Source organism: Tasmannia lanceolata, unplaced genomic scaffold (assembly GCF_043159265.1).
Source record: "Tasmannia lanceolata isolate RefF3 unplaced genomic scaffold, GAP_Taslan_0.1 ptg000029l, whole genome shotgun sequence".
Lineage (NCBI taxonomy): Eukaryota > Viridiplantae > Streptophyta > Magnoliopsida > Canellales > Winteraceae > Tasmannia > Tasmannia lanceolata.
Window position 1 is genome coordinate 4,492,432 of NW_027518706.1, and position 13,927 is coordinate 4,506,358.

Sequence of the window (13,927 nt, forward strand, 5' to 3'; positions counted from 1 at the left end):
TGATTGCTGGTGCGTTAAGAGGCTATTTGTTCGGTTCCACTCTTGTCCCCAACTCGGTCACCATATCATTATGGTTTATTTTCGTATTGACGATTCTCCTACCTCTATTGAGTCTCTTCCTTCTTTCTTCACTAACCTGAAGTCCTAATTGTGTACAACGTAAGTAGAACCAAGCCAATAGACAATCGGATTTGAAATAGATTGTGACCTGGACTGAGAAAGTACAGATCCAAAAAAATGAGTTTTTATATGGTGTAAGCCCTTATAGTCCTGAATTTTTCAAAAAGTAATGTACGGACCATACTAAAGGATGATCCAAACCGTCCGTGTGATGGGCCGTAACATAAGTAGATGTTGCCCAAAAAATCATTTCAATAGCATTATCCCAGCCCTCCGATCTATAGAGGAACTACATATTATGGAAACTTTATAGATGCGAGGGCTAGGATCCTCATATTGAAATGATTTTTGGGGAACAACCTATTTAAGTTGTGTTCCATCATATGGATGGTTTGGATCATGCTATAGTGTGCTCCGTACAGTACTTTTCGAAAAATACGGGACTATAAGGGTTTGCACCATATAAAATCTCAAAAACTGAAAAAGATATAACGTATTGATTAGGGATCTAAATGGATTTGGACTAGACATGAGTGGATCCGAAGTGAAGTGTTGATGTAGGGGCACAATGATGTTTTAAGAGATCAACCGTCTTGATTTCAAATACCATCAATTGTAAACGTATTTTATATGTAGTCACTTTAGATAAAGTATTTTTGGGTCCTACACGGGGGCACATGTCTCATAATATCTCATGCTAAAGATAAAAGGAGAACACTCGGGGGCCATTTGGATACGCGGATTTTAGAATCCGGGATTTCTTCAAAATTGTTGCTAAGAGACAAGAGAAGAAGAGGACCAGCCGTCGTTTTTTACTTGTTTTTTGACTTCTCGCCCTTCCTTCCGTTAAAAAGAAAGTAGCCGTTCCAGGTTTTAGAAATCGCAGGATGCGGTAGAGATTTTTAGAACTTGAATATCTCACTCAAAATCCAAGAAATGTTGTCAGGAGAGCATACCGCAGCTTGATCATGACCCCTCTTTTACACTGTTTTCAAACTAAAAACCTGGATTCTAAAATCCGTATATCCAAACGGCCCCTCGTAAGTTGGAAATCTCCATTTCAATGAAAAAGACAGAAGAGAAAATGACTTGAATGCACTTACTCTATCATCAGCTCCCATTTGCATGTTTTGCTAGTAGCTCCCTAAAAGAAATTGTTTAGCTTTTTGAAAAGATGCCATTAATTAATTAAATCAGAGAAGATTACAAATGCACGCCAGATAATGCCCCATATACAAGTGAGCTCTAGAAGCTCCTGATTTGGCAAGGCGATCAGCCAAATCATTGGCACTGCTATGAACGAGAGAAAAATAAGAAAAAAAATTTAAAGAAACCTAAATTAAAAGAAGGATCTAATTTAACAGACTAAAAAATTAAAAAAAATCAATCTTATATCTCTTACAAAAACAACCTAAATTAAAAGAAGGATATGAGTTAACAGACGAAAAAAATTAAAAAAAATTCAATCTTATATCTCTTACAAAGAAAAACAACCTAAATTAAAAGAAGGATATGAGTTAACAGTCGAAGAAATTCAATCTTGTATCTCTTACAAAAAAAAACAACCTAAATTCCAAGAAGGATATGAATTAACGGACGAAGAAAACATCAAAAAATTCAATCATGTATCTCTTACAAAAAAAACCTAAATTAAAAGAAGGATTTGAATTAACAGACAAAAAATAATCAATGATGTATCTCTTACAAAAACAAAAACAAAAAAAAAAAAACTAAATTCAAAGAAGGATCTGAATGAACAGACGAAAAAAATGAAAATAAAAAACTAATAATAAAAAAATCTTATATCTCTTACAAAATTCAACCTAAATTAAAAGAAGAATCAGAATTAACAGCCGAAAAAACAAACAGTCTTGTATCTATTACAAAAAACGACCGAAATTCAAAGGAGGATATGAATTAACAGACGAGAAAAAAAATCAAGGTCGAAGTTTCGATCCCAGCTAACCGACCAAAAAAAAAAAAAAAACGAAAAAATAAAATAAAATTCAATCTTGTATCTCTTCCAAAAAACAACCTAAATTCAAAGAAGGATCAGAATTAACATACGAAAATATCTAAAAAAATCAATATTGATTCAATTACAAACCACATAGAATGAGTGTGTGTGTGTGTGTGTGTGAGAGAGAGAGAGAGAGAGAGAGAGAGAGAGAGAGAGAGAGAGAGAGAGAGTTAGACCTTGAGGTGAACTTCTCCAAAGGGTTTACGGTGTAATTGGGAATGGCCGTTTGTGTGGCGTGAGATGTGTTTAAACCACTCTTCACCAATGACCTCACATCCCTTCTCCATCTCTTGATTGAACAAAATTTTTCGTAGCGTATAATCCTGTTTAAACTGTTATTGTTATTCGTAGGGTATTTCTTTAACCTTCTAACAACCTTTTGAAATCCATCCCCTCCCTCCATTCTTCACTCCCACCTTCACAAACACCCCTATAATTCACTCATATTATTCCTACACTTCCACAATCCCCATTACATATTTCCATTAGTTTCAAGCAGGGACGGAGCCAGGAATTTGCTCCAGGGGCAGAAAAGAGTTGTTATACAATAATCAATACGTAAATCGAATTTGATTATCCAAATAAATTATAACTAATTCTAGTATCTTATACAAGATAGTGAAAACACGTCTTGTGCTAATGTGATTTATGCACTTAGCCCTCAGAAGAACTTCTCCATGGTAATCATTTTTAAAGTTGTTATCGCTGACTCAGTTTACCCTTAGACTAGGTTAATCCTCGCTGTGATACCAACTAATGCAACGAAGTGAATGTAAAGTTTGTGACTGGTAAATAATATGAAGATAATCACTAGGATCCACTAGAGAAGGAGAATGTCTCTTGAATATTATTCATGAAAACACTCACAACATGTTTAACAAACTAATAAATCTAAGGAATGTAATGATAAATTCCATACATTTTGACAAAAAAAAAACGCTAGAATATTGATAACTTGATAAATTTTCAACCCCAAAAGGCCAAGTAGGAGACTAACCCCTAGAAATGTAGTGGGGTTAGAGTCCAAATGTGCTAGAATCCTTGTGGGACCATAGTTAGCAATTGGGAAAAAAGGCATGTTATTTGTTTGCCATTTAATACTAAGTTTAATTTTTTTTATAGTAAAACTCCATTGTTATCGTCTTCTTGACTACGTTTTATTGAACCAATACCGTATTAAACTCGAATTTTTCGTCTCTCCTTTTTTGCCGAATTAAATTTTTGAGAAAAAGGATGGTTTTGAGGATGGCTATTGATAGACATAAATTAAAAAAAGCACATCCTCAAAGAAATGGAAGGCATGGATCGAAGTAGCTTCTTGCTTAAGGAGGTAAGTTCCTTAGGATTCCTGATAAGGATTTGAATATAGAATCACACCTAAAAAAATAGTGTCAGGTGGATATGGTTTCAAACTTCAATTGAAGGGCTTTTGTTTTTGTCAAAACACTATCTTGAAAATGGAAATGGAAGTGGGAGAGTGAGGCAAAACAAACTATAAGTGGTTTTTGTCTTTTGTTACCTACTGTTTGTTTTTACTTCTCTTATAGTTTGATAGAGAACCCACCAATCTCAAATCTAAAATTTGAAACCTCAAACTCAATTAATCATCCCTCAATGGATTGGATTGGAAAACTCTTTTCTTATTTTCATGTGATTAGAGTAGAGTAGAAGGTGTTGTTGTATCATTGACCCTTCCTAAAACGGGGTATTCTTCACTGATCTTTTAGGACAATAGTTCCAGGCTTTATTCTTCCTATAAATGGTTTTATATTGCACATCACAGAGTAATATAAAACGCCTTTATTCCTCAAGATTAATTAATTGGTTTGTGTGTGATGAGTCGAATAACATAAAAAATCAGGGGGTTACCTAAAGGAAGGAAAAATCAAAGAGAAAGGAAAACAAAACCTAAAAAATTCAAAGGAGAGTAAAAGGAGAAAAAACAGGTGAGAGTGTTTCTCATCAAAATAGGCCTATCTCACTCCACACACACTTGGAGAGAGGGTTTCTCCAAGACTGAATGTGAAGAAACACATTCATCACATACAAATTCAAATGAAAGGAGAAAAATGGAGAATGAAGGATAAGGCCTTCTTCCACAAACTTGTCTTTAATTTCCAACATGGTTCATAGCTACCTTTATTTAATTAATGGCCTGGTAATCATCTTCCATAAATCTCCCATATGATCAAAAGATCCTTTGTGATGTTTTTTTTAATTCATGATGGAATGATCAATGTATTGCAATGGATACCTTCACAATCAAGATTTGATAGTAATTTTGTATTAATAAGTGGAGAAAATATTAAAAGCAGTACTTACTAGTGGCACCACTAACCACAACACATAATATACTATTAACTTACAAACATATCAAAGAAATAACATATAAGATATTAATCTTTGTCCAAATTATTTTTTTCCCTAGTTTCTCAAAAATTACTAAGGTAAGATGAATCTTCACCGATAAATAAGGCCTTATTTCATCATTCTCTATGGATATATCCCAGCACCAAGGTATATGTTTCTAATAGAACACATTTCCTTTACAATGTCTCCTATCTCCATTTGTTCCCTTGGAGATTCTGCAGAACACACCACTCCAATCCTCACTAAAGATTCCAAACACTCCTGCAAACGACGCATCTTATCATTGAAATTCTCAGCAACGTGTGTAGCTCTTCCTTCATCATCTTCCAAAAAGATTAATGGATCTAGAATCTCCATCACTCGATCAGGCAAAGACAACTGGACAAATTTGTGAAGACTTAGCCCATCCTTAAACATGTCATCTGTGGGTCGCTTTCTAGTGAATAGCTTCAATAAAAGAATCTCATAGCTATACACATCTCCGGCTATGGACACATGACCACCTGCTCCATATTCTGCAATTCCACACATCTTTTACACTTTTTGTTGTGATAAAGGATATAAGATACCGGTTAGAAACTAAAAGTAAATATGAGGTTTGATTTTGAAAAAAAAGGTGGAAGTTTTATGAAAGAGATGATACATTATTGAATGATCTCTTCACATTTCGAAACCTAAGTTGGATGGAAAGAGTATAGAATTTTTAGAGAAACACATAAGAAACGATTTTGCACAATGAAAGAAAATATAGAAGTTATGTCCTATGTTGCATTAGTATAGGTACGAGTGTTAGAATCTGACATGGGTATCTAGTGTCAAATTTAGTAAACCTCAAAAAGAATGATTTGTAAATTCGCCAAAATATTTTAATCAATTGCCATATTTTAATTTTTTTCACATAATAATATTATTTTAACAAGCAACATATTAAAATTTTAATAAGTTAAGTAGATATAATGTTCTATTTCTTTTTAAGAAAGTTATTAATAGGATGGGTAAAATTAAAAATGTGCGATAATTATAAAGTTGTCGCAGCTGCATCTAGAAAAAATAGAAAACAGATAAAAGAGATCTAGAACTGTCTTAGAGACTGCTGCAATTTGAGACGTACATGTCCCACATAGGTACTTTACCCATTTAGAAGAATCCATATCAAATGGGTTTTGGCCAATCAAGTCATGTAAGTGATGAATAGCATTCCACTATGTATTACTCAAAACTATTAGCCAATTTTGGAACATGATAATTTCTCAACATAATTTTTTCATCTGAAACAAACCAAGTCTCAGTGATTGCACATGCAAAAGCACTATAAAAGTAGATCAAATTAAACCTCATACTAATTATAAGGTAAAAAATAAGTAGAAGTATAAGGAAAGTGAAATGATGTCATTTTCTAAGTACAAACAAAATAGTTGTAAATATCATCTTTGATTTCACTTTCATGTTGACTTGGGAGAGGCAGCTTAAAAGGCACTTGTTGAAAAATCCATTAAACACAAGGAAGTAGAATGAATAGTGCAAGCCAACCAAACATGTTTTGAAAATGAAATGGCATCATTTTACTTTCCTTTCGAAAAGAAACACTATTTCAGTCACAACATTATTCCAAAAGTCTCATATTTATTATTAGTAATTATTTTTAGAAACCTCCTTGACTTATATTTATCGACCACCTTAAATTTAGGATAATTGGCAAAAGGAATTTAGGATAATTAGCATGATCATGTTTTCATAATGAGGAAGACTCAAATTGTTTTACACTTTCTAATGGGCTACTGAGAGATTTTTTTAGAATTGTAACAACTTTGGATAGCTGGTTAAACAATAAAAACAAGGTAAGTTTGACTCATTAAAGGACAATTGTGCCGATATAAGTAGCTTTACCCAAATCACCAATCAATTGCCTAAATTTACTTTATATCATTATTCTACCAATTCCTCCCTCTTTTCTCTTTCGAGGATTGCCAAAAATTCCTTGGATTAGACACATGCACTGCCTCCATGAAGAGTCGTGCATTTTGAGAGACATGCAAGGGGTGAGCCAATCTTAGAAGGAATGAGGTAATGCACCACTTATTACTCTAGGATCACATACGGATTATGGGCCCTAAGTCCCGGACATGACTCTGTCTAGAACCATCTAACCAGGCTAGGAAAGTGTCGCTTGTCATGTGATCAAGCTCTTTTGGAGAACCTAATTCATATTTCTTCCAAACCACTGTTCTTTGAAAAAAATCACCAAAAGTTGAAATGAATGACTGGGGATTAATAGAAACAACTATTTACTAGAAAGAAAGCAAGGGTTCTGAGTGTGGGGAACCATCCTCCACTGAGGTCTAGAGGGAAGTGTAGGTCGTATGCCACACAAAGAGGTTTCAACATAAGCTTTTTCGTTAGCCACATTAAAGACCCAAAAAATATAAGCAATAAAAATTAAACTTATAATCAATCATTTTATAATATGACAATGCTACTATTTTACGTAACACAGATTAGTTCATATTAAATGTAACACTATGGAGTTGCCACATTCTAATACATGCTCGTCTAAAAGAATAGGCCATGCATTACAAAGGGTACGATATGTTAAAAAATATTTTAGAAATTAACAGTGATATTAGTAATTACCCAAATCTTAGGGTTATTTTTTGTTGAGAAACATTAGTCATGGGTTTTTTGGAAATTTATTTACCAAATTTCTCATTATTTTTTAATAATATTAGATATTTTATTGAATAATTACTTCTCCGAATTTTTTCCAAATTATAACTTTTAACCATTTACATGATCAACATTTTCTACACGACTATTTTGCATATAGAACTCATGGTCATAGGTACGAAAAAGGCCGCCTATTATTAGAATGACATGTACGAGACTACTTTATGTAAAATAACATTCCTATATACTCTGTCAATAAATATAGAAATGCTATCAAGTAGTTTTTTTGGTTCAAGGGTGCTAATTTAGCCTTTGTTGCACTACGTTATATACCTAATAAGTGAGAAATACTTTATAAAACTCATTGAAAATAGATTGCATGACGAAAATTGATAAAATTAGTACCTGGAGCAATGTACCCAATAGTCCCCTTTAATCTAGTTCTGCTGCTTTGATCTTCAGATGAGCTCTGAATGATTCTTGGATAAAACTTGGCTAACCCAAAATCACCCACATGAGCATTCATGTCTTCATCCAAAAAAATGTTGCTTGGCTTTAGATCACAATGAACAATCGGTGTATGGCAATGATGGTGAAGATAATCCAGTTCAGAATCTATGTCAATTGCTATGTTAAATCTCTTAATGAAGTTTAAACTTCCTAATTGATGTTTCTCATCTAATTTTGAATGCAACCACTTCTCGACACTCCCATTTGGCATGAATTCAAGCACGAGAGCTTTGAAATCATTACCTCCAAAATCGATGCTTGAACAAGAAGTTATGATCTTCACAAGATTTCGATGACGAATGTTTCTCAATGCGTTGCATTCAGCTATGAAACTCTTTGAAGCTCCCCTTAAGTGAAGGTTGAGCACTTTGACAACAACAACATTTTCAATGCGACTTAGGATTCCCTTATACACTGATCCAAAACTTCCCGTGCCTATTAAATTGGCTGAAGAGAACCCATCTGTTGCCTTAAAGAGCTCTGAATAAGAAACCCTAAAATGCCGGCCGTCCATAGAAGATAGGGAAGATGGTTTCTTCCTTGACTTTCTTATCCAGTAAAGTGAAGCAGGGGCACACAATAAGAAAATCAAACATACAACCACACTTACTACTAGGATGATTACTCTAGAAACATGGGCTTTTCCTCGTCTGTCATTAGCTAGCACTGGGCATGTAGGCACCTTTAATTCTGGGATACCTCCACAAAGATTATCATTTCCCGTGACTGAAATTGCACTGGCATTTCCAAAGACCCCTTGTTTTGGTACTTCACCCTCAAAATGATTGAAAGACAAGTTTAGATACTGTAGAAACTTAAACCCCTCTAGATATTTTGGAATCTTTCCTGAGAAGTTATTGTATGAAAGATCAAGGGCTTCAATGGATGTTAATGTAGTAAAAACTGACGAAACATCTCCTCGGAAGGCGTTACCCTGCATATAAAGTTCCCGCATGCTTTTACAATTTGCAAGAGTGCTTGGGAGTTCACCTGACAATTTTTTCTGAGAAACATCCAATAGCTCTAGAATTTTCAAGTCACCCACTTCTGATGTGAGGGAGCCAGTAAAAAAATCTTGAGACAATTCGAGTCATATTGATAGCGAAGAAAGGCCAATAATTTGTTTTGGTATCGTACCACGAAGGTTATTTCTAGAAAGTCGCAATGCTAAAAGTTTTGTACAGATTGCAAGAGATAGAGGTATGCTTCCTTGCAGGTTGTTATATCGTAAATCGAGGGCGGTCAATTGAGTAATATTTCCAATATTGTATGGGATTTTCCCAGACAAACTATTATTTCCCAAGTAGAGTAGTTGTAAGTTCTGGAGCATCCCAATTGATGTGGGAATAGAACCCGTGATGAAGGTTTCATATATACCCAAATTTTGTAAATTGATGAGATTCCCGATCTGACTAGGGATGTTACCAGAAATTTGGTTTTGTCCTATTGACAACCAATAAAGGTGAGTTGAGAGATTGGCTATGGAGTTGGGAAATAGGCCAACAAAATGATTGTTCTGTATGCCCAACCAATTTAGTTTACTATAGTTGGTCAAAGAAGTGATAAATTTCAAGTCATCAGCTCTACCAAGGCCCAGGTAATTATAGCTCAAGCCAAAATAGATTAGATTCTTTCCCCATCCAATATTTCCAGGCACTGGTCTGCTAAACTGGTTCACTCCCATTCCAAGCCATTCAAGACTTGAAACATTGGATAATGAATTTGGAATGTGTCTGGTAAATTGATTGACTCCTAAAAGAAGATATTTGAGATTAGGAAGAGAGAATCCTATGTTGGGTGGAAGGGTTCCTTGTAACTGGTTTTCTGTCATGACAAACTCCACAAGAAACGAGAGATTATTATAAAAAGAGGAAGGAACCGTACCAGATAATACATTTTCAGAAAGGACGATCCATTTCAAGTTATTAATTCGGGCCAGGTCTTCTGGGATGTGTCCCACCAAACTATTTCCCCTCAAAAAGAGACGGGTGAGAGATGAAACGTTCCCTAGTTGAGGAGGAATGCTTCCTGTAAGATTATTAGGACCCAGACACGACCAGGATTGCTTCTGTAGAGTGCTAAGTTGGATGGGAATTTTCCCTGTCAACTCATTGTAATTCAAATCGATGACTCCGAGTTCCCTACAGTGGGTGAGATTGGATGGAATTTCCCCTCCCAAGGAATTATGGCTCATATTAAGATGTCGCAGTCTGAATAGACGGCCAATATCTTGGGATATTTGGCCATTGAAGCTGTTTTCTTGGAGGTAGATTTCCCTAAGAAAGGTGAGGTTGGATATGGCAGGAGATAGAGTACCCACCAATTTCAGCCCACTAAGGTTCAATACAGTGACCCTTTGATGCCTCCGACCGCACGTGATACCATTCCACTGGCAGAAATGGAGAGTATGGTTCCATGATGATAAGGCTCCATGATGATAATCAGTTTTAGACCAAAAACTGATTATAGTTTTTACTAAAAATCAATTCTCAAAATCCAAAACAAACAGGACCAAAGTCTTTCACAGAGAATCACTTCATATACCATCGTTAAAGGCCAGTAGAGCCATTCGATCTGTTTCATTTCCTAGTAAGGTGGTGGTGGTTGCAGAATTCGAATGTAATACTTTCATGGCAAGGAAGAGATTTACAGAGAAGATAAATGACCAAAGCACAATAAGAAGACTCATACCTGGTAGCTCCTCTTGTGCTGTGACGAGCAAAGACAAGATTTTATTTATTTTTGTGTCCCAATTTCATTTGATCACACTCGACCTTTATACAGCACGAAATGATGATGAAATTATTTCCCTCTATCCAACGTTTTTTCATGAAATTTGGACACCTAATTTCCATGTACACGCTTGTCACATGCATTCGCGATGTGGTAGTTTGGTACACCGTACACATGTGTTCACGATGTGTTACACACGACTCACATGAACGGGGTTTAGATTATATAACAGGCCAGAGCTTTTAGCCCTGTTGGTGTTGGATTTTTAGAAGCAATTACTGGACTGAAATTACGTTTTATTTTGAGTCCTATTACCAGTTTTGGATTAAAAATCTATGTTGTTGTTGGATTTTTAAAGCACTTACTGGACTGAAAGTACGTTTTATTTTGAGTCCTATTATCAGTTTTGGACTAAAAATCTATTCTAAAAAGGGCGGGGCCTGGGGAGACCTAGATGTATTCAGCCTTTACCCCTATTTTGCAGAGAGGCTGTTTCATTGACTCGAACCCGTGACCACTATGTCACAATAGAGCAACCTTACCGTTGCACCGAGGCTCGGTCTCGACTAAAAATCAATTCTAAAAATCCAAAACAAAAATGGGCTTAAAAATGGGCTTAAAATCAATTGACTTGACTTCATCAGTTTATTTATTAGGTCTTTAGATTAAATAACACGGCTCGCTCAAAGCTTTTGGCCTGTATGGGAATCTAGAAAGATGAATAGTTATTCGAAGACCCCCTCTAGTGAGTGTTCAAACTTAAAGCCAATCTATCAGATGGGACCGAATTACTCAGAGAACATCCGGTTTGACTGATTCAAGGATGTGGCATTACAGTTTCCAATCATGAGAAGGTGGATGATAACCACTTGGACAATGGAGGACCTGAGAATAAGGCAACCCATCATGGGTAGTTACAAAAAAAGTTCCCCGCCTCCAAGACAATGTGGGGTAATGAAGAACGGTTACCAGAATAAAGCAATATAAAGAGACGTTTGTCTCCACGGAAGATGTCACAAAACCAAATCCAAACATGTTTTTTGCATTTTATCTTTTCTTCTAAGCACTTGAACCTTTTACTTTTCATACCTGTAGCTATAATTGGATTAAGCTAGCAATGAATTCATCTTCTCGGGTAAGTCTATCTCTTTAAATAAACTATCCCTCGCATTAGCGTTCTGCCTATGTCCCTTTTGTCATTTAGCTTGAGTCCAACGATCTGGTGACCCTGAGAGTCTCAATGTTTAGACGTCACGAGTACACCTGAAAAGTCCTTTCCATCTGTGTAAGTATAGAGGAACCCACACACACTCTCACACCCTCCATACCGATCGAAAGCCACCACTCTTTTTGGCACGCACGGTGGGACACGATGCATTGCATAGCATTTAAATGGCTCACAATACATGACGTAAAACCACGGGCCCCAGTGTTTCCCGGAATTCTAGTGACTAATGTTTCCAATAGTGTTGATACACATGATAAAGTGACTTCTAACCGGGAAAATTCTTTGTTGGAGGAAAATCTAAATAACGCTATGCATACTAGAGAGCTCCCTCACGTGGACGAAGCCCTGACGCTCATATTCCATTTCAGGAGGTGGAAGCCCCCCTTAGGAAGCATATGGACGGGAATTCCCATGAGTTGTCATAAATGGTAGCATGCCAAATTTCTGAAGTGTATTGAGGCCCTTTCAGTCCTCTAGCTAAATTTTTCTAAGTAGGTAGACAGACTGTTTAGTTTTCTATCCGACAAAATGGTTGCAATTGCGCGAGTACAATCACCTCTCTAGCACGATAACAAGCCTGTCCTGTAGCTAACGTACTAAGGCTGTGCTTCCGAGTGCTCCTACTAGTTGGAGGGCGGAATTAGGTTCGTTCAGGCCCAGATTCTATCTAGACTGAGTCCTAAAAATGACCGAGTCAACAAAGTATATAAAATCTTGAGTGTAGGGTTTCCATTGGGGGATAATTATGTTCGTCTAGGTCCTGGTCCAACTCATGACCGAGTCTACAGAAAACCCACCAGTCTCAAGCGGAATTAGGTTCGTCCAGGTCCAACTTAATCAGTCAAAGATTTTTTGAGTCTCCTACAATCGCCAATAAAATCTTTGTATCTTTGAAGAAAGAAAAACAAAATCCCTTCAAAGAGGGTTATAAGATGTATTAGCAACATGGGGAACCTGTGGATCATTTGTTCATGCACTGTTCTTTTACCACGATCATATGGAGATGTAAAGAAGATGTACAAAGAAGTCCTATATCCAAATCTTGTTTAAAGGATGGGAGGAACAACTTAAGTTGATTCACTCTTTTAAGACGTTCCAAATAAGTAGTTTGACTGTCGCTTGGTTCATTTAGAATGGTTTAGTAACTCACATATATATATGAGAAAACGGTTCCTACACATGTGTAGATAAGTTATCTACACACTAGCTTAAAATACAGTGGGGGCCACATTATTTGGGTGATCCAAACCATTCATTTTTAAGGCCCTCACATAGATAGGGTCTCCATAAAAAATCAGATCCATAGGATCATCCTAACCATTCGAACTGTGGAGGCAAAAAATGGACTAATTTGTGAAGGTTTAAAGACATCCATTTTACCTCCACAAATCGTAGGGTTGGGATGATCCTATGGATCTGATTTTTTGTAGACACCCTATCTATGTGAGGGCCTTTAAAATGGATGGCTTGGATCACCCAAACAATGTGGGCCCCCACTGTATTTTAAGCTAGTGTGTAGAGAACTCTCTACACATACGTGTAAGAACCGTTTTCTATATATATATATATATATATATATACATATATATATATGTATATATATGTATATATGTACATATATATATATGTACATATATATATATATATATATGTATATATATATATATATATATATATATATATATATATATATATATATATATATATATATATATGGGGTTGATGTTTCTAGTCGGCCGACTAGAAAAGTTTTCTAGTCTGCCCGCCAAAAAACAGTGCGGGCCCACATTTTGTGTGTGATCCGAAGCATTCATTTAATAGGCCCTGACATGGATAGGGTGTGCCCAAGAAATCAGCTCCATAGGATCATCCCAACCCTACGATTTGTGGAGGTTAAAATGGACGGGTATAAAACCTCACTAATCTGTCCAATTTTTAGCTCAACAAATCGAAGGGTTAAGATGATCCTATGGAACTGATTTTTTGGGCACACCCAATCTATGTCAGGGCCTATCAAATGAATGCTTTGGATCATCCAAACAATGTCGGCTGACTGTGTTTTGGGTCGGCGGACTAGAGAAGGTTCTCTAGTCGGCCGACTAGAGAAACTTTTCTCATATATATATATATATATATATATATATATATATATATATATGAGGAAAGTGAAGCTACACCGTCGGCTTAAAATACAATGGGCCCACATTGTTTTGGTGATCCAAAGAATTCATTTGATTGGCCCTCACATAGATAGGGTGTCCACCAAAAATCAGCTCCATAGG